Source organism: Peromyscus leucopus, unplaced genomic scaffold (genome assembly GCF_004664715.2).
Source record: "Peromyscus leucopus breed LL Stock unplaced genomic scaffold, UCI_PerLeu_2.1 scaffold_257, whole genome shotgun sequence".
NCBI classification, from domain to species: domain Eukaryota; kingdom Metazoa; phylum Chordata; class Mammalia; order Rodentia; family Cricetidae; genus Peromyscus; species Peromyscus leucopus.
The window spans coordinates 10,127-33,933 of NW_023505131.1; the positions used below are offsets into that span (position 1 = coordinate 10,127).

Consider the following 23,807-nt stretch of genomic DNA (forward strand, 5'->3'; position numbering starts at 1 on the left):
TGGGAACTGCAGCTACCGCAGCAACGAGTGCCCTAACCACTGAGCCATCTCCCGGTCCCTGACCTTCATCTTGCTGCACACACCGCTTCGCTCGCCTGGAGCCAAGCGAGCTGCATCTTGTGCAGCGCCCAGCTCATCACAGCCGCTCTCTGAGACAGTCGTCCACCCCCAGCCATGTTTAGTCTGAACACCTTCCACGTAGGTGCCAGGGAAGCAAAGGTGAATGGGATCCCACGCTTGTCCCGGAGAGATTCCAGGGCGGGGAAAACAGCTCCCCCCACTCATGACCACCCTGTGCACAGCCTGTGTTTGTGAGGAAGCCTCCCTGCAGCCGGAGGAATTCCTAGGCAGGCATTCGAAGTGGAGGAAGCTGCCTTGGCAAGCCCTGAGGGGGGGGGGTCACAACTATGGCTGACTCCTCCTGTCTGTCCAGCTATGCCTTCCATTTGAGCCCGGCCCAGGACATTGGGTAATGGCATACCCATTCACAGTCTGGTGGGTGTGGCGTGCCTGCTTGCCATACTTCAACCCACGGGTACGATCCTGGCTTGGGCTCTCCAGCCCAAAGGGATGTTAGAGATACCTTCTGGAGAACACCATTGTACAGGTGGTTCCGACAGGAGTTGGGCGGGGTAGGAAATGGATTGGTTATCCAAAGGAGCAGGGGCAGCAGGTGTGGACAGGAGAGCAGGTCAATGCCTCTTGAGGACATAACCTCAAGGACACAGGGGACACAACCCAGGACGGCTGGAAGGAATAGCGGCTGGAAGAAGAAACCGGGGTGACAGACTGCTGTCGAAACTAGGAAAGCCATGATAGGAACAACTGTAGTTAGGCAAACCGAGCCCGAGGAAGCAGGCAGGGCAGCCTATGGCGGCGTCAACTTCAGTGCCTCCATCAGACCCTTGCTTGGGAAGCAGCTGCTATTCAGGACAGGCGCCAAGTCCAAGCTGGGCCAGAGGGCACACTCCAGGGAGTTGACAGAACTGGCCTGGCAGAGAATAAATAACACTACAAGAGGGACTTGGGATGGAATGTGCCATCCGCCACGCAGCTGTCACATGTGGACCCATACAAAGTAGTTCAGGGCAGTGAGCACCAGCGTCCAGCACCAGGCCCAGGGTGACTCGAACAGAGCCTCTTCTGCAGATCTGCTGTAGGTGACAGCATGGATAGCGTGTGCCCATGAATCTGGATACCGGGCCTGGCTCACCGAGGTTCAGGGCAGCTCCAGCGGCCTGCAAGGCTCCGGCGGAGGAAGGGACTATCGTCATAGAGTGGATGGGGCCTTGTAGGGTGTGAGCGACGGCGGATGAAGCGTAAGAGGCTGGAGCGGCGTGGTCGGACCTGCGCCCGGGCAAGCAGCGCCACCTGCTGGGCAGACACGTGCGCTGCCGCGGAAACCGCGGACTCCGGGTCGCCCTGCAGCTGTCCTAGGTCTGTATAAAGCGACACTTAGGATTTATGGGAGAGGAACCTGGGGCCGGCCCTCACCCATTCTGTCTTGTCCACTCCTCTCCAGCACCCTCCATCTCTCCAGTACTCTACCCCATGGCGGATCTAGTCCTCACCCTGGAACAGAGAGTCCAACAGGTCCTGACTGACTCCACTGGGGCTAGCATGATAGACGAGGAAGCCTGTACCAAAGCAAACCAGTGAGGTCTGGCCCAACCCTAGAAGGGGTTGGCTCAGTTCTCAGAGCCCTAGCCACTCGTGGGTACGACTGCCTCACCTATGAGCACAGTGGCTGCCCGGCGCAAGGTGTCCTGGGGCTCCGCAGGTAGCCCTGGGTCTGACTCAGGAAATGCTTAACATGGCTCGGATATCGCTGAACCTAGGAACACAAATGCTCACGACAGCACAGAAGTATCATTCCTCTTGGAAAAGAGGCTGGAGCAGGCAGCATGAACAAAGGCTGTGGATTGTCCTCATAGGAGCGTGGTGGTCACGGTTAGCTCAGGTGGAGGGGGCGTGGCCTATAGAATCCCAGGACAAGTGAGCCGCTGACCATACCTCCCTCTCTCCATCATGGCGCTTTCTCTACTAACCAGGCGGTGGCAGACACGGCTGAGAGCCTCGGGGCTGTCGTAGTGAGCCACAGTGACCATCTCCTCCAGCAGGCCCCATCGAAGGGCCTGGTCACAGCGAGCTAAAGTCCACTCTGAGCTCTGGATTGGAGGAAACAAGCCGCGTTAGGGGTCCAGAAGATGCCAAGCGGTGGAAGAAAAGGGACTGTGGCCAGAAAGGGTTGGCAAAATTTTGCCCAGGGTGAGGAGCTTAGAACACCAGCCAAAGGAAGAAGACCTGGACCTGGAAGTTCTTGAGGCCCTTGTCCCCCGGCTTGAAACCTTCAGAGAGGCCACAAGGTAGGAGTGGAAGTACTGGATGAGACAGATGTGGGACAGAAGACCGACCTCAGCGGCGTCCCGGCTGGAGTCGTGTAGGCGCAGCAGTAACGGCACCAGACTCTGCAGCACCAGCTTCCGAAGGGGTCCCCGAAGCCCCAACCGGAGCCCTCTCTGACCCGCCGCACCAGCGTTCCAAGAAGTCCCACCGCTGAAGCACGGACCGAGTCCCGAGCCTTCATGTGAAAGAAAATACAGTCAGAGCTCAAGGAAGCAAGAGTGGGAGAGGAGGCCGTGGGCGATCGGGGCTTCAGATTAAGCCTCCATCTGATGTCAGGACCACAGGCAACTGGGTGGGCACCCCAGGGAGAGCCTGTGGGTGGGACTGCGCATCTATGGACAATTCCAAGCAGGACACGGTGGGACCACGGGCAGGATTTTGCTCACATCGTCCAGTAGCGGTGGGAGGCGTGGTCGCAGCTCCGAGCTGAGGAGCCTCACCGGTGCTCCGGGCTGCAGGAGGAGTTTCCGGAGTGCGCCTAGAGCGGCACCCACGAGCCGCGCATCGCCTTCGCCCAGCGCTCTAAGGAGTACCGGCAGCAGCGTGTTCACATGCCTAATCTGTAAAGACAGGACTGTGGCCCGACCCCTTCCAGACTCGGCCTAGGACCCTCCTGGCCCGCCCGGCACTACCCGATTGGCACCTTCCCACGATTCATTGCCAGGTGGCCAAGACCAAGTAGGCCCAGCCAGCGCACGGTGGGCTCCGGGTCGCCTTGCCAAGTTCGAAGCCGCTCCAGGATGACTTCCTCCCGTAAGAGCCGTGCAGTGGGCCGGCTCTGCAACAGCTAGGCACGGGACACAGAGTCAGTGCTTCTCTGCGTCTGCGCAGACAGTCACCCCTCACTACCGTTCTGGGAAGCAGGCTCACCCAGTAAAGAAGGCCATAGCTGTGAGGCGCTGCGGGTCATTGGAACTTCGTAGCCGAGGAAGCAAGTCTGCAAAAAGGCCTCGCAGGTGGTGATCGGCATGCGCCACCATGGCACTGGAGAAGGGCAAAAGCCAGCTCTTCCTTCGCTTGGAAGGGCTCATCCCACCACCTCCTCCATGCACCACCGCACCTGGCCAGCAGGGAGCCTCCTCCTTTTGTGCTGTCCTGGGGTGTCTCCTCACCTGGCCAGCAGCAGGACGCCCTCCAGGTGCGTGTGGGCTCCTACCAGTCTCCTCCAGCCTCCTGCTTGCTCCATGCATGTGACCACCATTCGGCCACCATCCCCGTGAGCAGGGCCTTCAGGGCCTCCACGGTGCAGCTGGAGGTAGACCAGCAGGGCAGTGGGCAGTGAGGGTGAGAAGAGCCCTGTTCCACCCTCACTTACCCAGGTGTACCTTCTCACCTGGCGTGGCTGTGAGGCGGCCCTCGGTGGAAAGGCTCCCAAACCTTAGGGCTGTCAGGGGACCGGACACCTTGAGCCAGCTCATGCAGCTGTGTGACCAGGGCTAACAGCAGGTGAGGGTAGAAACCTCGAGTGGCTCCCACGCAGCCAGAGACTGCCAACATCTCCCCAAGAGCGCGTGTGGCCTGCCGATCAAGTGAGCCCAGCCTCGGAACTCTGCCAAATGTGGATGTGCGCAAGGACAATCCCGCCACAACACGTGTGCCTCCGGAGCTGATCTGTGGTCCCACCATCACCATCAAAGCTGCTCTTTGGCTGCTTTGTGGCTGGGCACGCCCCCTGACGGCACCTCCGGAGCACTACGCCAGTGCCTCGGGCTCGGGCCCGCTGCGCCCTTCAGCGCCCACAGCAGTTGCACCAGCACCTGGCCATTGACACGCTGGTTCCGGCTTAGGCTTCGCCAACAGCTCAGCGGCTGCCTGGGGGTGAAGGCCACACAGTGAGGAGGAGCTGCATGCAATCCTCAGGGACTCCAGGAAAAGCCTCCTGACGTAAACCATTTTCCATTGGCCACATCCCAGAGAAGATACATGCAGACGCCAGTCCGGAGATCAGCAGCATCTGGAACACACTGAGAGCCCTGTTAGGTCAGGACAGGAAACAGACCTGACTACACTACACTACCACTAACTACTATTTTAATTATTATACAGAATAAACCAAAGATAACTTCTGGGGTAAATGACTCAAGAGCCAGAGGCTTCCAAGCACCCAAGCCATCCTGCTCGATTACCCACCCACATCCACAGGAAAAAGCAGGAAGGGGTGTGTGTGTGTGTGTGTGTGTGTGTGTGTGGTGTGTGTGTGTGTATGTGTGTGTGTTAATCTAAACTTGGGTACCGATTGAGGCAGCAGCGACAGTCAAGGGAGGGGATTCCGAGGCCTGCTCCTTACAGCCGGTGCTTCAGGGACCACATTCTATGATTAAGCAATCAAGCGGGGAAGGGGAAGGAAGCCGCGTGGGGCGCGCGGCTGGGAGGGCGGGGCGGGTTACCGGTCCGGGGGCAGAGAACTGGGGAGCAGCGCAACACCACATCCTGCGCATGCTCCAGGGGCCAGTGCGCTCAGCACCGTAGGGCTGCCCGCCGGGGTCTCCCCTCTGCCAGGCTAGGCACCTGTGCCAGCAGCCCACGCACAGACCGTGGACCTGAGTAAAGGGGCAAATGTAAGTGGTTAGGGTCCCTTGAGACTCTTGCTGCAAGGCGCCCAACTTCACTCAGTGAAAATCGCCTTTAGGGGGAGTGTGGTTGAGGCTGTATTCCTCCTACCAGAAGGGAGGCTTGCGGGATTCACTGGGTGGGGGTGAGGATGCTAACTGGTCCTCCAGTCGTTGCCCCGGGCTTCCAGGGCTGAGGACAGAGTGAGGGCTGTCGCCTGGGTTCCCGCATAGCCAGCCTCCTCCAGACAGGCAGCCGTATACAAAGCAAGGTCTGCAAGGGCTCCTTCCTCCCGGGAATACTGGGAGGCCTAGGGAAGGCGTGGGACACGGAGTTTATGGAGTCCCAAGCCATGTCTCAGTTATCATCTTAGTTCCCGGCCTGCTTATCCCTCCAATGTCACACCCTCTTCCCTGTGATCTTTTCCATCCTCTTTGCCCTTAATACTTTCCCCAGCTCCAGTACTCTTGTCTTTCTAGTGCTCGAGTGAACAAGAGCCAAACTTTGCATCATCTATCGTCATTCCTCAATACTCACCGGGTAGGGTCTCTCGGGGGCTGGCTCCTGGGCATCGTGTGGGGAAGAGTTCTCACTGCCAGCTGCGGGGGCAGCCACTTCATGCCAGGCTGGGCCTCAAAGGCAGGGGTGAGTGTTTGAGAGTAGATCTCAGCCTCAGGCCGAGCTCCGGGGGCTCAGCCTGAGGGCCTGTGGAAGGGGTCCCCAGGCTGCCCCTGGTTAGCCCGGATCCCTTCAGCTAGGGCTGTAAGAGTTAGGGACCCCACAGGGCCATCCCGGCCCCGGCCCACACTCCCCAGCCATGGTGTTCCTACCAGCGTCACCGCCACCACTCTTCCAGTGAAGGTGTGCCAGACCTGACTAGAATCAGGCCCGGCGGGCCCACAGGCGGGCCTACAGACAGGCGTGGTGGCGTAGGCACATAGTGCATGCGTGTCTGAGCATGCGCCAGTGGTTGGCTGGGGAAATCACAGAAGTAGCCTAGCATGGGCTTATGATGAAGGGTTGCTGCCCAGGCTGCTGGAGTCAAGTAGTATGGCAAGATTGGCTCTGCCACCAGTACCCATGGAGATAGTGGACTATAAAGAGGAGGAAGGTCTTTAACCCAACTGCTGCCCCTTATCTGGGGAGGGCCCAGAGCAGTTTTAGGTCATTCTGAGGAGGCTCTAGCAGGGTCAGGGGCTGGTCTAGGCCCCAGGATTATCACACAGCAGACATCCTGGGAATGGGTGTGGTCGGATACTGTCATCATCTCTGAACTTAAGATACTTGGGGTGTGGAGCAAATGAGTGAGGGCAGGTGAAGCCTCCTAAGTATGTTTGCAAGTACCCACTGTTGTGATGTGGGCGTTCTGTCTGCTTATGTGTCCTCCACCCTCGGCTGAGACTGTTCTTCCCATGGCTGCCTAGGCAGTGTGTATGTGTACTGTGTTCCAGTGGTATCCCTTTCCAGGTTCATGTTGCCCAAAGCTGACCCAACCTCTGCCCTAAATCCCTCTCCGCCCAGCCACACTATAGGCACTCCCAGAACTAAGCCAGGGGAGCTGGATGGACTGGTCTGACAGTCTACTTGGGCAGGCGGAAGTGTGCATGGAAGTCTTCCAAGTAGTGGGCATTCACCTTCTTCAGCTCCTGTACCTCAGGTCAGGTTGCCCAAGCCCAACTCTGCCTCTGCCAAGCCATGAACCTCCTGTGGTTTTTGAATAAGAATGGCCCCCATAGGCGCATACATTTGAATGCTTAGTCACCAGGAGTGGCACTGTTGGAAAGGAGAAGGACTAGGAGGGGTGACCTTGTTGGAGGAAGTGTGTCATGGTGGGTGGGCTTTGAGGTTTCAAAAACCCGTGCAAGGCCAGTGTCTCTTTCGGTATCTAGAACTCTCAGCTACGTCTCCAGCACCACGTCTGCCTGTATGTTACCCTGCTCCGCTCCATGATGATAATGGATTGACTCTGAAACTGTAAGCCAGCCCCGATTAAATGCTTTTCTTTTTAAGAGTTGCCGTGGTCATGGTGTTCTGCACAGCAATCCAACAGTGACTAAGACACTTCCTCCTGGGCAGTTCCTCTGCAGCCTTGCCCAGTGGCTGTGCCCAGGCAGTTCCAGCCTCATAGAGCTTTTCCAAGCTTCTCCTCCTTCCTTGATTATTGGGTCAGAAGCTGAGACCGCGGGCTGGGAGATGGCTCAGAGGTTAAGAGCACTGACTGCTCTTCCAGAGGTCTGAGTTCAATTCCCAGCAACCACATGGTGGCTTCACAACCATCTGTAACGAGATCTGGTGCCCTCTTCTGGCCTGTAGTCATACATGCTGTATACAAATAGATAGATAGATAGATAGATAGATAGATAGATAGATAGATAGATCTTTAAAAAAAAAGAAGAAGAAGAAGAAGAAGCTGAGACCCGAGGCCAGGGCCGATTGGCTAGAACAGACGACAGATCATGCAGGGCTGGCATGGGAAGCTCGAGATACCTCTACTGATGGGGACATTGTCCTAAGTAGATATGGAGCCTGAGGCTATTATATTAGACTCTGACACCTCACCGCAACCTTAGGAACCCCTAGCTGCTTCTAGTAGGTAAGGGCCTTCACAATAACATCCTCAAACAGAGATAACGTAAACCCTCTGTGTCTTATGGCCTGCTCAGACCTGGTCCCACAGTCCAGCCCATGGCTGCCTTCCCACATGCTGGACCTGTGCTTCAATTATTCCAGATTTTCCAGCACAGCTGAGCTCTGATTCCGGGCCAGCATCTTCTCTTCCCTCCCCTGCAGCTATATGAGGCGCTTTCATCCCTGGATGAGTCCAGAACTTTGCCAGCAGTCCTGAGCCACCTCAACTCAATTCTGGCCCCGTCCTGGAAGTCAAGTGAGCAGCAGAAATCTGTGAATTAACGACACACGACAATTTGTGGGGACAGCGAGTCGTGTTATTTCGGCACCTCACCACCCTGTAATTTTTCACAAGGGCCCCCAGCACTCAGACTGTCTACCAGGGCCCGCAGTTCTCTGACAGCGCAACCTGTGGAGAGAAAAAGAGGGATACGGGAAGCTGGGGTTGGGGAGCAGGGCCCGCGGCCCGTAGGACACACAGGGCAGCCCCCCCCCCCACAAGCCCTACCGGATACACTGTAGGGTTCTGCAGCTGCTTATGAGCAGGGTCGAGGCGGCCAGGGACTGCTGGGCAAAGGTTCTGGACTCGTCCAGAGTTGGAAGTGGTTCACACAGCTGCAGAGGAGGGGAAGGGTACGGTCGAGATGCCGGCTGGGGATCAGAGCTCAGCTGAAGTGAAGGTGCATGTGAGGGGCGGTCACCTGTCCCTGCTGCAGGCAGAGCCTCAGCAACGGCTCCACCTGGGCTGGCTTCACAGTGCAGGGCTCCCGGGCCCTCGGGGCAAACCCTGAGTTCCTGCCCGGCTTGGGTGGAGGCTCTTCTGCCAGCTGCAGTAGGTCCAGGAGGAAAGACCCTGAGCCAAGGCAAGAATAACGTCACACGGGGGGCCGGAGACTTTGAAAAAGGACCAAGGGAGAGGCGGAGGGGAATCACCATCGGAGCCGAGGAACCGGAAGGCAGCCTTGCTCCCCGGCAGGGTTTGCTTCTCGGGTCCTCTGTCAGCTTCATCCGAGGCCGGCCTCCACAGACACCAGCTGCAATGACCGGGCGTTCGGATAGCTGGACACCCCAGCCCACCCCACCCCCCCCCACCCGTCCCCTACACCCGTGTTCTTCCAGACTTGCCCCGCCTGGGCCAACACTCTCTTACCTTGTAGACACAGCCCATCGAGGGCTGTTTGGGACAGGTGACCACACTGGTACCGATGCCAATGACGTTCACCTCACTGCCCTGTGGGGAGAGGAGGTGACGCTGAGCCAAGCTGCCCCCTGTAGGGTGCCAGGCTCCCCTAGACTGCCTCCACCTGTCCCCCTTCCACTCCACCTTTTGGGACAGTCGTGTTAGCTCTCTCGTCGATGTTGTTGCTGACAGCAATGGGGACAGATTCCAGCCAGGCACCTGGAACCTGCATGTCACGGGTTCACAGGCGGCACCCTCAGATGCTCCTGATTCACCCTGGCCTCCTCCCTTGCTTCCTCCCTCCCATCAGCCATGCTACGCCTTCCCTTTTCTATTCTTTTTTTTTTTTTAAGATTTATTTATTTATTTATTTATTTATTTATTTATTTATTTATTATTATGTATACAGTGTTCTGCTGCATGTCAGATCTCATTATAGATGGTTGTGAGCACCATGTGGTTGCTGGGAATTGAACTCAGGACCTCTGGGAGAGCAGCCAGTGCTCTTAACGCCTGAGCCATCTCTCCAGCCCCCCTTCCCCTTTCTTAGGAGCCCCTGATGGTCCTACCCTACCCTCCTTCCAGGGCTTTTTCCGTTGCCCCTGACATTAGGCCCATGTCTCACGACAGGAGAGGCCATCCCTCTTTGTCCTAACCCCATCTCCTGGGACTCGCGCAAGGAGTCTCCAGCAGGCACACCACACCCCTCATGGGGGACTCACTGGGCACCAACAGCTCGAAAGATCCCACGGATCTCCTGTGCCTGCTGAAGCAGATCACCACTGTCCAGCCTCACGCCCACTGGCCTGTAGCCCAGCTCCCCCAGTGCCAGGGCTACGGACAGAAAGTTGGGAAGACCACTCCTGCATGTTAAAAAAAAAAGGGGGGAGGGGATCAGGAGCTCAGTGGCTCCACCGAGGCCACGCTGACAGAATGCTCCCAGCTCACCTGCGTACACTGTAGGAATCCAGCAAGCCCTGGAAAGCCCGGGGAAAGGCCAGAGCATAGGCCACAAATGCTGCCCTTTCCCCTGGATGTGGCTCCTGTACCTCCAACCCCAGATAGCTGCACACACGCTTCAGCCACAAATTGACACTGGCCGTCAGGTCCACTGCGGGCCCTCACTAGAAGCTGGAGCCAACATCTGTAGAAAGAGATTAGTACAAATTGGCTCTAGAGTACAGCGTACAACCTGGGAGTGGCCAGTATACCGTGGCCTGAGGGCAAAGGTGGTGGCACGTATCGCCAGCTTTCTAGTGCAGCCTTGGACCAAGTGTCCAGGGCAGTATCTGTCAGCATATAATAACAGGGGCCAGCCCACCCTAGTGGGATACGAGTTGGTTTTGAGATCTTGTCCTCTACAGCAGAGCTGGTTTGAGAAAGTACTGACTGGGCACAGCATGGGAAGTACACACACTGAGACGGAGGCAGGAGGATCAGGATGTCAAGAGCAATCTGGGCTACATAAGACCAGCCTGACACAAAACAAAACAGTACTAACCGGGTCAGGGGGCACCTCACTACCCGAAAATGAAGTGACGAAGGAGTGCGCCAGGGTCCCTGCCACGGGCACACCCCTCAGTTGTCCAGCAAGGGTGTTGCTGCTGCTGTTGAACCCTGGGTGAAAAGGCAGGCAGGCTTGAGGGACTCCGGGTATGGTGGTACCTTCCCTTCCCCCAACCTATGCCTTCTCCAGGCCTCACCGCCCAGGTAGCTGTAAACGGAGGCCGTGAAGCCCCCATCTGGACCCTGAGCTCGACGCAAGCCATCTCGAGCAGTCTCTTATCCGGCCCTGCAATCAGGCGAAGCCGAGCAGCGTTGGTGGCTACGAGGCTGTGGAGAGTGACAGGCGAGGGGAGCCCGGGTGAGGCTTGCAAAGTCGCCCCAGTGGGCCGACTTAGCCCCCCAGACCTCCCGACTGCCTGCATCTCTCAGGAGCTCTGCTCACCTAGCGTAACTGACCAGACACAGCAGCGGAGTCTCCAGCAGCTGTACCAGGAGGAGGGGCCCAGACACCTGCAGCAGCGGCACCTGCGGGGCGCGCGAGTCATTAGATCCACACACAGCAGGACCTCCTGGGCCACCACTCCCCCCCCAGCCCCCGCCGCGCCCTTCCCAACCCACCCAGCCCGCAGGACACTTACACCAGGGAAAGCGAGGGAACCCTCTGGCAGGGCCCGCACCGTCACCCCAGAGCAGTCAAGGGCCCGAAGGTGCTCGAAGAACCCAGGGTCAGTGTCTGGGGGTAGCACTGAAGCCAGGAACTGCACGTCTGGGACGAGAGAGAATACATGTGGTCTGGGGGAGGACTTGGCCAGCCAAGTGCAAGTAGGTCCCTCAGAGGTCAGGGTCACATTTAGAGGGGGCGGAGCAGGATTCTCTCCAGCCAGAGTGCCAGCGCGGGTTGCGGAGCTACCTGCGTCCTGCAGACGGAAGGAGCGCAGGAAGCACATGCAGTCCCGCAGGCCGGCAGCCAAGGCAAAGGAGCCTCCAAACGGGCACTGGCGGAAGAAGAGCTCGAACTCGGCTGCCTCGCATGCCCGGCCTGCGCGCCAATAGCCCAGCGCCATGGTGGCCTGGTAGAGGTCGGTGAGCAGTGGCCGCACCACTGCGCGCTCCCCGTCCAGCTCCATCGCAATTCTGCACGGTACCAGCTTGACAAGCCTGGCTAATGGCGTCCTACTCCGCCCCCCAGGGCACTGGTCCAGGGAACTAACTGACCCAGAGGCGGGGCCTTTCCTGGCAGCAGTGGGCGGGCGAGCCACCTTCACTGATAAAGAGTTCCAGGGACCCAAACCAGCACAGTAGAGGACAGGTACACCCTACCCAGCCTCCTTGACTCCAGCTAGCCAGCCGCTTGCCCCTGCGATGGTTCTTACAGGATAGTGGACCTCAACTAACAGCGGCAAAGGCAAAATAGCAACTCCAAACAGGGCTGGAGTGATCGATCAGGTTGTACTTCACCCTGGCCTCTTGCCCAGACTAGGGATGGGCCAATGGGGTTACCTACAGAACTGTTAGCCTCTGCCTGGCAAGCCAGGCGCCCCTAGAGGCCGGAGCTGCCTTTCAGGTGTGAGACGGGAACTCAACCACCAGTGAGGAGGGTGTTTGCTCAACCCAGCTACTAGGCTCATAGTGAGTCAATGTCCCAGGACAGTTTTCTGTGGTGAATGCCTTTAATCCCAGCCCTGGGGAAGCAGACGCAGGGGGATCTCTACCAAGTTCCTGGTCAGCCAAGGCTACATAGCAAAATTTATTCCCCCCCAAAAAAAAGTGTTGTGTTTGTGTACTACAGGGACTTAATGCCAGTGGCCTGAAGAGGGCATCAGATACCCTGGAACTGAAGTTACATTACAGCTGGTTGTGAGCTTCCATGTGGTGCTGGGAATTGAACCCCCATCTTCTGGAAGAGCAGCCAGTGCTCTCAACTGCTAAGTCATCCTTCCTCAGGAGACAGCTTTCAGTGGATCCTGCATCTCAGGCCCCACAGGAAAGCTTTTGAGGGGAAGGATCACACTGCTCCCGGATGGCTGAAGGATCATGGTGAACACCGTTGACAGTCACACGTGTACCCCTCACCTAGATGGCCACACTACTTCATCCAATACCAAGCACTGACCACAGGGATTTAAGTGGAATGGGCAGGCAAAATTCACACAGTACAGCTGGCTGTCCATATCTAACCATCCCAGAACATAAAAGACGTGCCTCACTCCAGTTAACTGCTGTGCCCCTCCTGAGGTAAGGAGAGCCAAGAGGGATGTTAGATCGGGCCTAGGTGTACCCACATGGTCACAGCAGCAGGGACAAGAGGCAGAGGGTGGACAAACGTGGGCCAACAGATTCTCTTTCTGGGCCCGAACAGCTTGAAGAGGCAAGAGGTGGGCTGGGCTGGGCCAAGCACGGCTAGAGCCTGGCAGAGTGTGGCACACAATTAACACAGGAGCCAGAGTGCGGAGTCTCAGCCTTTAATCTCAACAGGCGCTCACACACCACACGAACCACACGCTTGGACTTTCAGATCTTGTTGAAGGCTGCGATGTCGACACTCTGCACCTGTGGATGGAGACGAGGGGGTGGTGGTGGAGACTGCCGAAAGGCCTGCCTGCTCAGGCTCCGTAGTGGGGCTTGAGAGGGATGTTGCTGTGGACGTGGGGCCCGCAGTGCCCAGCGCCCACCCCACCCGGTTCCCCACCCCTGGGGTGCCCGCGCCCACTCACGTGCTCCTCAAACTTGGTGATCTCCTCTTCCAGCAGGTCGGTGCCCACTTTGTCATCTTCCACCACGCACTGGATCTGCAACTTCCGGATGCCATAGCCAACAGGCACGAGCTTGGAGCCCCCCCAGACCAGCCGTCCAACTGGACGGAACGCACACAAGCCTCCAGCTGGGCCATGTCTGTTTCGTCGTCCACTGTGAGAAAACGGGGGGGGGGCTGAGTAAGCCACCTCAGAAACCTCCAGAACACCAGGGCAAACACCTATGACCCCCACCTCCCGTCCCTCCACTCTCCGCCCAACCAAACTACAAGACCAACTTTGCTTCTTTAAGGAGCTCTTGGGAATAGCCCCAAATGTACATGCGTCCTGCTCCACATCTTGTTCTTGTGTCAGGAGGGTATGTTCCAGTGTCTCAGAACCTGAGCCTGTGGTCAGGCCACACAACACCCCGCCCCCCCCCCCCCCCCCCCCCCGCTTGTGAGGTCTGTTCCCGGATCCGGCCACACTCACGGGCTTGACGTCTAAGAGGATGGAGGATTTGGCCACCAGGGAGGGCTTCTTGGCCTTCTTCTCTGCGTACTGCCGAAGCCTCTCCTCCCGTAGTCGGGCTGCTCCTTATCTTCTTCCTCCTCATCACTGCCAAACAGGTCAATGTCATTGTCCTCGTCATCCTCTGCCGGGGTGGCTGCCTTCTTGGCTGGAGGCTCCACTTGACGCATAGGAGACACATGCTGCCACAGAGGAAGGGGGGGAGGGTTGAGACTCGTCTAGCCCTCGACATGCCAGCTAACGGAAGAAGGAAGACCGAGGGAGCCGCCCTAAGGGTCAATCTTGCTGGGGTAAGTCAGGAGGTAGAGGCAGAACCAGCACCGACCACCACCACAAGTCGAGGCCCCTTCCCAAGTCTGGAAGGGTACTCACTTGGGTCTGTGGCGCTGTGCTCGGTGAGCAGGTGAATTCTTCTCCAGAGTGCTCAGCCGGGCCTCCAACTTGGAAATGGCCTGCTGTAGATCTTGTACCACTGTGGGCACAAGGGGGGGGAGGACCAGTCAGATAGCGGAGGCTGGAGTGGAGCCCCACCTGTCAGGCCCAAGCCTCACCGCCTCGAAGGTTCTGGTTCTCCACTTCCAGACTGGCAATCCGTACAACGAGCTCACTATGATCTCACCAGGTCCACTGGAGCCCCAGGGCCTGAGCTCTGTAGGGGGGGTGGGGGGAAACACTGGTCTTAGTACTTTAGTCTGCTTCTAGGATCCCTTATAGCCACTCAGAAGCAGAGCCAGACTGAGCTGAAGGTCTGGCAAAGACTCAGTCAGTCTTAATGGGTCCCTACGGAACGTGGTCAAGGATCTGCTGGAAAAGCAACACAGAAAGGCCTAGGTAGGTGAGGGCCACAGGACAGACTTCGCTTAGGGAGAGCAGTGAAGAGCTGATGTCTTCAGGGAGAATGGCTATACAGCCCACGGTGACATTGTCAGCCAAGCAGAGGATAGGGCAAGGGGGCCAAACAGAGAAGCAGCAGGACTTACAGTCCCAGGGGTGGCCTGGCCAGGGCCTCAGGGGAGTTGGGCAGCATCACCTTGAGCTAGAAACAGGAGGGAAAGCCATTGAAGGGCTGGAAGGAAGGAGTATGCAGGTGGTGCAGCACCTGTGAGCTTGCTCCTGAGGTGGCCCGGAAGGCTCAGGAGGGCACAGGGCGGGCTCCCCTTGCTGGAAAGAACCAGGCTGCTAGCTTCATGCTCTCAGATGTTAGTGCCCATCACAGGCAGGAGGGTTACTGAAAAAAAGTTGCATGCAAGTCCTAGCCCCAAATGATCTCAGCAGGCCCTGCCTGGACGTCTTCTGAAGGAGGGAGGCGAGCAGAATCTGCTCCACACAAGAGGTAACGTAGACACAGGCCTCTGCCAAACACACGGCACAGCAGCATTTAGGTAGACAACAAATGTAACTTGCTGTTTTTTAAAATACTTGCATGTGGCAGAGAGCCTATGGTAGGATTTTTGGCACGGCTAGCACTGAAGGGAGGTACCTTCAGTCCACCAGCAAGCAAGGCCAGACAGTCCCAAAGACGAGAGCATGTGAGTGGACGCTAGGCTGGGACGCCAGGGCTGTTTCCAAAACACCTGAGGGCTTTCCCATTCTATACAGCAGGCTGGTACGCAGGAAAGGATCTGGAAGGGACAGCCCAGCAGAGCCAAGCCGGTGAACGGCTGCTGAGAATGACCAGCCTTCTGGATGCTGAATCTCAATGTGCCAGACCAATTGCATAAATCTGTCTCCCTTTTCCCATGTCTACCCAGCCTGAGCTCTACTGGGTGAGCATGGGATCATGAGTTTGGAACTGGGAATGACAGGATGAGAACTAACACAAGTCAGGCAGGACCAAGATGGGGTCACATGTGTGCAGCCTTTTGAAAAGGCTGTGCACTCTTGACCGTCTGGTAGAACAGTGCCCTGGAAATGGCTGTTCTTGAATCTCCAGAGCTTATAATGTTAGTTCACGTTAGTTCACACAGCAAAGCAGATTTAATAGATGGAACTAAAGACCTGGAACAGTGGTTCTCAACCTGTGGGTCACAACCCTTTCACCTTAGACCATCAGAAAAGTTTAAATTATGATTCATACATAATGGTAGCGAAATTACAGTTCTGAAGTAGCAGATAATTTTACGGTTAGGGGTCAGCACAGCATAAGGAGCTGTATTAAAGGGTCGCAGCGTTAGGAAGGTTGAGAACCGCTGTTCTAAATGCTCCATGCACGGCAGTGGGACAAGGGAAGTAGAGGCAGGGTGATCAGACAGGTGGGAAAGATGGAGTGGGTTTCATCAGGATCCCATGGACACCCTGGTTCTGCTCCACAAGATACTCTAGAGATGTGACCCCAGAACTGTAAAATGGCAGATCTGTGTCATTAGCTGTGGTAATCTGATGGAGAACGTGGCCACGGGAAATGGGGTGCTGAGGGAACAAATCCTAACGATGTGGAGATGGCAGTGGGCACAGGCCTTCAGAGTAAGAGGCCGGTAGTTTAGTCCACTGTTTCCAGGACTTCTAAGTGAGAAAAACCTGATCTTCAGCTGAGAGTTTTTTGTTTGTTTCCCAAGTGCAGATCTTGAACTTGTGGCAATCCTCTTGCTCAGTTTAACCAAGTGCTGTGACTGCACACTAGCAGGAAGTTCCATCCTAACTGAGATTTCTTTTTTTTTTTTTTTTTCCTTTTTCCGAGACAGGGTTTCTCTGTGTAGTTTTGGTGCTTTCTTGGATCTCACTCTGTAGACAGGCTGACCTCGAATTCACAGAGATCCGCCTGCCTCTGCCTCCGAGGGCTGGGATTAAAGGCGTGCGCCACCACCGCCTGGCTCTAGCTGAGATTTCTAGCCAGATGTAGAAGGCATAGCCTGCTTTTTTTTTTTTTTTTTGCTACTGATGGAGAGAAGAAACTGAGGGAAAACTGTAGAGCAGAAAAAAGCCAGGGCCAGGTAGCTGAGGAAACTCCTGGCTCTCTAGAGTGCAAAGAAAACAGATTCACTGTTGGGAAGTAAACTGTTGAAGGGAGCAGTGGCCGCCTTGGGTAGACTGGAAGGTGCAAGGGCTTGAAAGGTCAGAGACCCCGGATGAGACTTGTGAATTCCGTGGCATCTAGACAGATGCTAAGAAATGTGATGGGATCAAATATACCCAGAACCTCCTGCCACGGCGCAGATTTCTGTGACGAAGTACACCTGCGAAGTTTTGAAAATTAACTAGCAAAACCACCATAATTTAGACCAAAAGGGGAATCAGGACGAATATTAAAACCATTTTTTTTTTTTAAAGGCTGAAGATCTCTACCCTCCACAGGGTTAAAATTTGTTAAAATTTCAGCTTCAACAGTGCTGTTTGGTGAAAACTGTCTCCCAGGGGCCACATGGGCCGGCCACAAAGCACTATTCAGGAAGCCTGGCAGGAGTCTGAAATGGTTTGGGACCAGTGATCCTTTCTACATTTCCCTGTTTTGAATGGGAATTTGCCTGTTGACTATAAATCAGTTGCTTTACACCGCATGCTTTCAAAACTGGCCAACAAGATTCAGTGAAGGGTTTCAAGACAAAACAAGAACCTGAACGATCTGGGTAGGTTCGGTGCATTCACAAGGATCCTTGTGATGATGGGATGCAGCGGGGCACAGAGGTGGTGGAGGCTGATAGGACGAGATGCCAAAGGACATGCATTGCCCAAGAAAGCGGACAGGCAGGAAATGGATGCTCAGAGCCTCAGAAGGAACCAACTCTATTTGCCTTTGGCCTATTCTGGCCTCTGACTTCAGGACCATCCGATGATAAATTCACATTGCTTTAAGCAGTAAGGTCGTGGTAACCTTTAGGAAGCCACAGAAAACCTGTTTCCAGGGCATAAACCCATTCCAGAGAGACAGACTGAAGTCCTGATTCTCTGGAGTAAGGAACACAGAGCAAGTCTGCCTGCCATCTAAAGGGACACCTTCCTCAGCTAGCTCAGAATGCTAGAGTCAGATGGGCATACCCAGCTTGTCTGAAAGGCCATGCAGGGTCCCTCCTGGTCCAAGATGATGCTGACTAGCATAACCTCACTAAATAATTATCCCTTTCCATGAAGGGCCCACCTAATCAGGAGGAATAGAGCAGTCTCAGGATAGGGATGTGAGCTTCTCAGCAAGGGAGCAAGCAGGAAGAACAGGCTTCCAAGGCAGGTGCCTCCAGTATACACCCTGCAAAATGATACCACTTGCCCAGGCAGCCTACGGCAGGCACTGCAGGAATAGCTAGAGTGACCTCTAGTACGCATGAAAGAAGAGACATGGAAAAGTCTAGAGAAAGACCTTTTCCATGGCAAGTGGGTCGGAGCCTCAGCATTCACGCCCTACAAGAGCACAGCACCACACCTGTGCCTAACTTGCTCCAAAGGCAAAATAGTCAGCAGTACTGAAGGGTTAAAAAAAAAAATCAGACATGCTGTTTGGCGAGCACGAGCCATGGGTACACGGGCGTGGGTACTCACTCCGGCCAGGGATTTCTGGATGTTCTCTCTGGCTCTTGCAATGTCACGGAGGATCACGCTGGCACCATTCTCCTGCAGACAGTGCAGAAAGAACCGGTCTTTTTTGTTTTGGTTAAAAAATTTTTTTAAACATACACACACACACAAAAAGAAAAAAATCCCACACACGCACAAAAACAAAATCTCTGAGAACCTCACTCCAAAGCAAGAATGCATTACGAAGAGATGAATGCTTACACAGAATGAAAGCTCCCAGGACAGCGAAAAGCGGAAGGTGCTGAGGCCAGGGCCACAAAGTCTGGGTACACGAAGCCTGCAGGTGCATACATGCTGAGGCCTGGACACACACACCCTAGACACCTGTTTGCTGGCCCCAGCCGCCTGGGAGCATTAAGAGTGGGCTGTCCGTGTGTTAGGGTCAGGAGCCAAGGGCAGAAGCACCCCAGCATTCTGCCAAGGCCTTCTACATGGCCCCGACACGTCTCCGGCCACCGGTTCCACCAGCCTAAGTACGGTCCTCACCTGGCGGGAGCCAGCAGTCACAGGCCCGTTCATCTGCTCGTAGAATTTCTTTCCGCGTCATATATTTGAACTTGTCAAACCAAATCTTCCGTGCACTAGGAAGTTTGTAGCCATTTTTCTGCTGAGATGGAAAGAGTGGCCAGGTCAGTGTGGCAGAAGAAACTTGCAGGCCTCACCTTCCCGACAGGCTCCAGGCCTACCTGCCTGAGTACCTAGGACCAGGCCAGAGGTAACCAACGGGGTTGTGACATGCTGGGCCGCTCACAGTCTGCTTGGCTCATGAACGGCCTCTCTGCTGCCTACGACCACAATGTTCACCACCAAGCCCCTTCACACACAAAAGGAAGAGTCAACAGTCCTTCATCCCCCAGATGGGTTCCCTACCAGGGCCTGGGCGAGGGTATCCTAGGCCAGTCTCCAGACCAATAGGCACCCAGGCCTGACTCTTCTGATCACACAATCCAACCACAACCCATACCAGCAGCTAGAGCACAAAAGCAATTGCAAGATCGGCAGCCGGCACCTGCCCACCCTGCAGCCAAACAGGTTTCTAACAATGAGACAAGTCCACTCTGGCCCTTAAGTTCTTTTTCACAAGAATGTGTCATCCAGCATGCAACAAGTTTGTCGCTCTCTTTCAGTATATATAAGCACTTTTAGCACCTCTCTGCTTAAGATGTTAAAAAACCCAAGGTACAACGAAAGTCCAATGGCTACCAGACAGAGTCTGAGAACTGCTGTTCTAGACCATAGATCACTAGGCTCCTGCAAGTCATGCCCACACGTGGCTCCTACACTGCACAGGATGGGAGCTAGGGGCCGCAAAGTGCCACAGAGCCCACCATTCACTAGCCTGCCTTCCTGCCAGGTGGGACAGACCGACCAATCTCACTCTGCCAATTTTCTGGGTGGAAGGCCTCAGGCCATCACGAGACACCCCAAGTGTCTTCTAACAAGGACAGAGCCTGGACTGTGCCCCTTTCCAGGATGCTTTGGTGAGGAGCAGGCACTGTGAACAAGGGGCAGGTAGGCGGCAGACCGACGACTGGGTTCCACTCCCTTTGCCCTCGCACCACAGACTGGTGTTACTCCTGTCCTTCTATGTCTATCATCAGATCTATGCTATGTGCCTAGGGGCCACTCCATGGTCACTATGACTGCCACAGCCTTCAGACACCACTGTTAGGACTCATCCACCTGTATTGGAGCAAGATCCCTTGGGGGCCTGGGTAAAGGCAGGTTTCTTTCCTCACGGGGAGTCAAAATGAAAGCACCCTTCAGAGGCTGCAGCATCAGCCACGTGCTGCTCTTGGATTTAACGCCACCTTACTCAATGAACACACATACTCTAACCTGGGCTGTGGGTGTCAACACCTGTCAGGTGCCGGAGACCAGCTACAAGGTTTCCATTCATTCACCTGCTAATAACAATCTTGTCTTCTGGGTTCTTGGGGGGGGGGGCTTTGTCTCATGGAGACCCCTTTCCCACCAACTAGCAACTCAGGACTCTGTAACCTCAAGGACGGAGCACTACAGGTGCCCACCCCACCCCTACATTCAAGCTGGTCAGGTCCACAGGGGGGATGAGGGACACCAGCCCAGGGACAGCTGTCCTTATTACGCTCGTAGCCCAGGTCCGTCCCGACACCTGCAGTCATATTTCTCCTACTGGGTCTCAGGCTGGACATGGATGGGCCAGAACGGGGTGTGGGTCGTGAGCCAAGGAGGCGGCTTCTAGGCGCCAGGCTATGCGCAGGGCCTCGCGGCATGGTGGCGGCACTCAGCACTGTCGTAGGTGGGCTTGCTGAGCCAGGGGGCCTCTGCGTCCTTGTGTAGGAAGTACCAGTAGGGCAGGGCAGAGGGGGCTCCCCATCAGCCCGTTTTGACCCGGCTCGCTTGTTTCCTACAGCATTGCGAATCCGACGGTCTCTGCGGCCCCTCCGGGCACCCTCTGCCTGACTGGCTCGCTCTTGCAGGCGCACTTTCCCTGGGGGGTGGCCATCAAAGAGGCCTCGTAGAACCCCCTTTCCGCTGCATCATACCGGGGCTTCTCCAGCCACACCTCCCGCACCAGCGCCTGCAGGCTGCCCAGAGGAGGCTGGCCGTTAGCTGGTGGGCAAGGCTGGCAGGCCAAGGCCAGGTCAGGAGAGACAGCCGGCTGGCCCGTGTCAGGAGTCCCCTGCCTGTGGCTCCCTTCTACATCCAGCAGTAAGGCCTGAGACCACTCCACAAAAGCCCGCTCAGCCTGATCAAAGCAAGACTTGTTGACCCAGATCCCCAGATCATGTGGTGGCAGGCCACATGGCTTCCATGCGTACAGGGGCCCGAGGGCCAGAGCAGGCGCTGGGCTGCCTGGCGGCCACATCTGCCAGCTCTGGCGGTAGGAGCTTTCTGCCTGGTCGAAGAGGGGCTTGTCCAGCCATACATGGTCAGCTGAGAGGCCCACGAGGGCCAGGTCTGCCTGCCAAGCCAACTCTTGGGGGATCGCTTCCTCTTTTTCTGGAGGGCTTCTTGCACTCGTGGCTCTTCCTGGATCACTCCTGCTGCTGGTGTGGGGGGCCTCTGCCTCGTCGGTGTCCTCTAGGTCTCCTGGCTGGGCCGTTCACAGCTGGCACTTGGCCAGGAGCTGTTGACAGAGGCGGTGGCGGTGGCGGTGGCGGCGGCGGCTCGCGTGGCCTCATGCTCATGGAAGCGCCGCTCGGTCTTCCTCATACTTGTGCTTGTCCTCCCAGACGGTCTCCAGCGCACAAGAGGCCTTCCGCTCCTCATCTTCGGTGCGCAGCATTAAAAAGCAAGCACAAGAAGGGCAGTTGCAACACAGCAGAAGGCACCTGCCTCCCTTCGCCCTCCTCGGTCTGGCAGGCAAGGGTGGGCAGGGAGGCCCGGGGAAAGGAGAGGGCAAGCCACCAGAAGGGGCTCCGCCAGAATGACATGCAAGGGCACAAAGAGTCAAATCCACACCAGGAGCTTTGGTAAACCAAAAGTAGCATACGCGTATATGCAAACCCCCACATCTTATGACTGCATGTGCTGTCTTTGCTAACCCCGTAAGCCCATAGCTTCAGAAAGGGATCTAACACCACCTCCAAACTCAGCAGATACCTTCTCTCCCGGGGCCCCAGATAGGGTGGGCAAATAAAACAAACAGCTGCACTCATTGACAATGGGCTTTAAATATAAACAATTATGGCTTCTTTTTGGTTTTGTTTGTTTTTGTTTTTTTTTTGTGTGTGTCAACACACCCCATGAGATGGTCATGCTTACTTTAGTAAATTACTCATGGTTTACTGAAATCAGACTTACACGGGCTGTGCTCTGCATATGCCGAGCCTCACACCTCCTTGAGGTAGGTGGCTGATGTCTCCAGTTCAGTGACAGGGATTTGTGACTGCCAAGGTGGATGGAGCACCAGCAAGCGGCCCATCACTGAAAGTCACCTGCACCTGTCCTGGCCACACAACCCTACCCAGACCCGGGTGCCTTTCCGGAGCAGGGGCAAGTCTTGGGAAAAGGGACAGTGTCTCTGTGAGCCTGACTGACCTCACCGGGATGGGTCAGGGATTGAGTGTCCACCACCAACAGGGCTCCTCAATCAGCTGGCATCACCTCCCCATCAGGAGGCCACCAGACTAACAACTCGGAATCCCTCTGACCCGAAGGGTCATCATGGAGACCCCAGAGTCTCAGGATGCCCATATCCCACTCAAGACGGCAATCAGTGGACAAGACCCTTGCCCCAGGGGTCTCCGCTTCCTTATTGGGCATGGTGTTACCTCAAGCTCTGTGTGACTTTAGGTACCTGCTCCCTCGGCAGGTGTTGACTCTGAAGTACACACCAATAGCCACAGAGAGGACGACCTGCCTCCACTACTCCTGAAGCTGAATGCTGCCCCATGGAAGGGAGGTTCCAGGCTCTACCAGCCACCCAGGAGGCCACAAGGATGCTCTTAGTGCCACCCCTGCCTAGAAGGGTGGTCCTTTCGAGATTTTTGTTAGTCTGGACTCGACTAACAAAACTCAAGGACTAGGGTACAGATGCTGTTATCTTGCTGCTTCTGTGGGTCTGTAAGGAACACCTAGGCATCTGCTGGGCTCTCAGGAGTGGAAGGGGATCTTTGGCTGGACAGCAAACCTTCACCTCACGTCTAGGATCTTTTCCTAATACACCGACAAAATGCTTAACTGGAAGAGCGTTAAGCTATCCAATCTAACCTCTGCTCAGGACCTTGGAAAACTCTGCTTGTCACACCCTGAAACCTACCCTCCAGAGAGATCTAAAGGTCTTTAGTACAGCCCACCCAAGCGCTCTCTACTGTGAGGAGCCAGGGCCAGGAGCCAGAGGCCCAGCGCAGAGAGGTCTCCAGGCCACCCCCTCACTTACCAAGGCCAAGGGCAGGGGCAGGGGCAGGGACTGAGGAGGATCCCAGGAGGCAGAGCATTGTGACATCACCCACCGTCGCCAAGGGGGCAGTGCATGCCATCACAGCAGACCTGACTGACGCCCACCTCCTGGCTTTCGGTCCCTGAGGCTGCTCTGTTCTTGTGAAGCACTACCAGTCTAGGCCGACCATTCCCTTCAGCGATGCCCACTAACCTGCCCCCCTACCAAACTTAGATTAGGCTGGAACCCTCCTGAAGGAAACAGATGTAGCTACTTCCAATGCTCCCCCTGGAAGGGACAGGGCCACCTCCTTAGGCCACATCTTCATGACTGGCCACCACTTCTCCATGGGCAGAGGGCTATGTGCTGACTTGCTTGGTGTCAGGGCCACATGGGGTACCCACTTGCCACTAGAACAGCTAACTACACTGCTGCTGCTCTGTCCCAGCAAGCTCAGCTCGGCATGGGTATGCCTCCCTCGGGCAAGGCGGTGGCTGGGGGCTCCTTGGCGCAGGTGAAGGGAGACACAGGGCACTTTGCAGGTGTACTTACTTTTGCTTTGGCCTCCTAGGACAGCATGAAGGAAAAGCAGCAAGGTTAGAGGAGCGGGCAAGGCCACCCACGGCAGACGGCAGCTCGGGCAGCCTGGCACAGCCTGGCTGGCCTTTCAGAAAGCTGCTTGTCAAGGTGGCATGGCAAAAGAGGATAAAATGAGATGCACCACCAAATCCCAGGTGGCTGCCTGGTCCTCATCTTTGAGGGGCAGCACTCTTCCGTTAGCCCGATATGTAGCTCTTAGGGTTCCTACTATCTAGGAGACAAGCAGAAACCACCACGGAAGCTGCCTGCTCCCACCCCTGTCCTTTTCTGAGCCTACAACAACCTGCATCGAGGTGAGCTAGCA

General features: G+C 56.1%; 3 pseudogenes; all 3 read right to left on the bottom strand.

Moving 5' to 3' along the window:
- Positions 1-268: 268 nt before the first annotated feature.
- On the bottom strand, positions 269-6,429 carry LOC114694328 (annotated as a pseudogene).
- A 1,531-nt stretch (positions 6,430-7,960) lies between these two features.
- Positions 7,961-12,441, bottom strand: LOC114694330 (annotated as a pseudogene).
- A 307-nt stretch (positions 12,442-12,748) lies between these two features.
- On the bottom strand, positions 12,749-21,307 carry LOC114694331 (annotated as a pseudogene).
- Between the last annotated feature and the right edge of the window lie 2,500 nt (positions 21,308-23,807).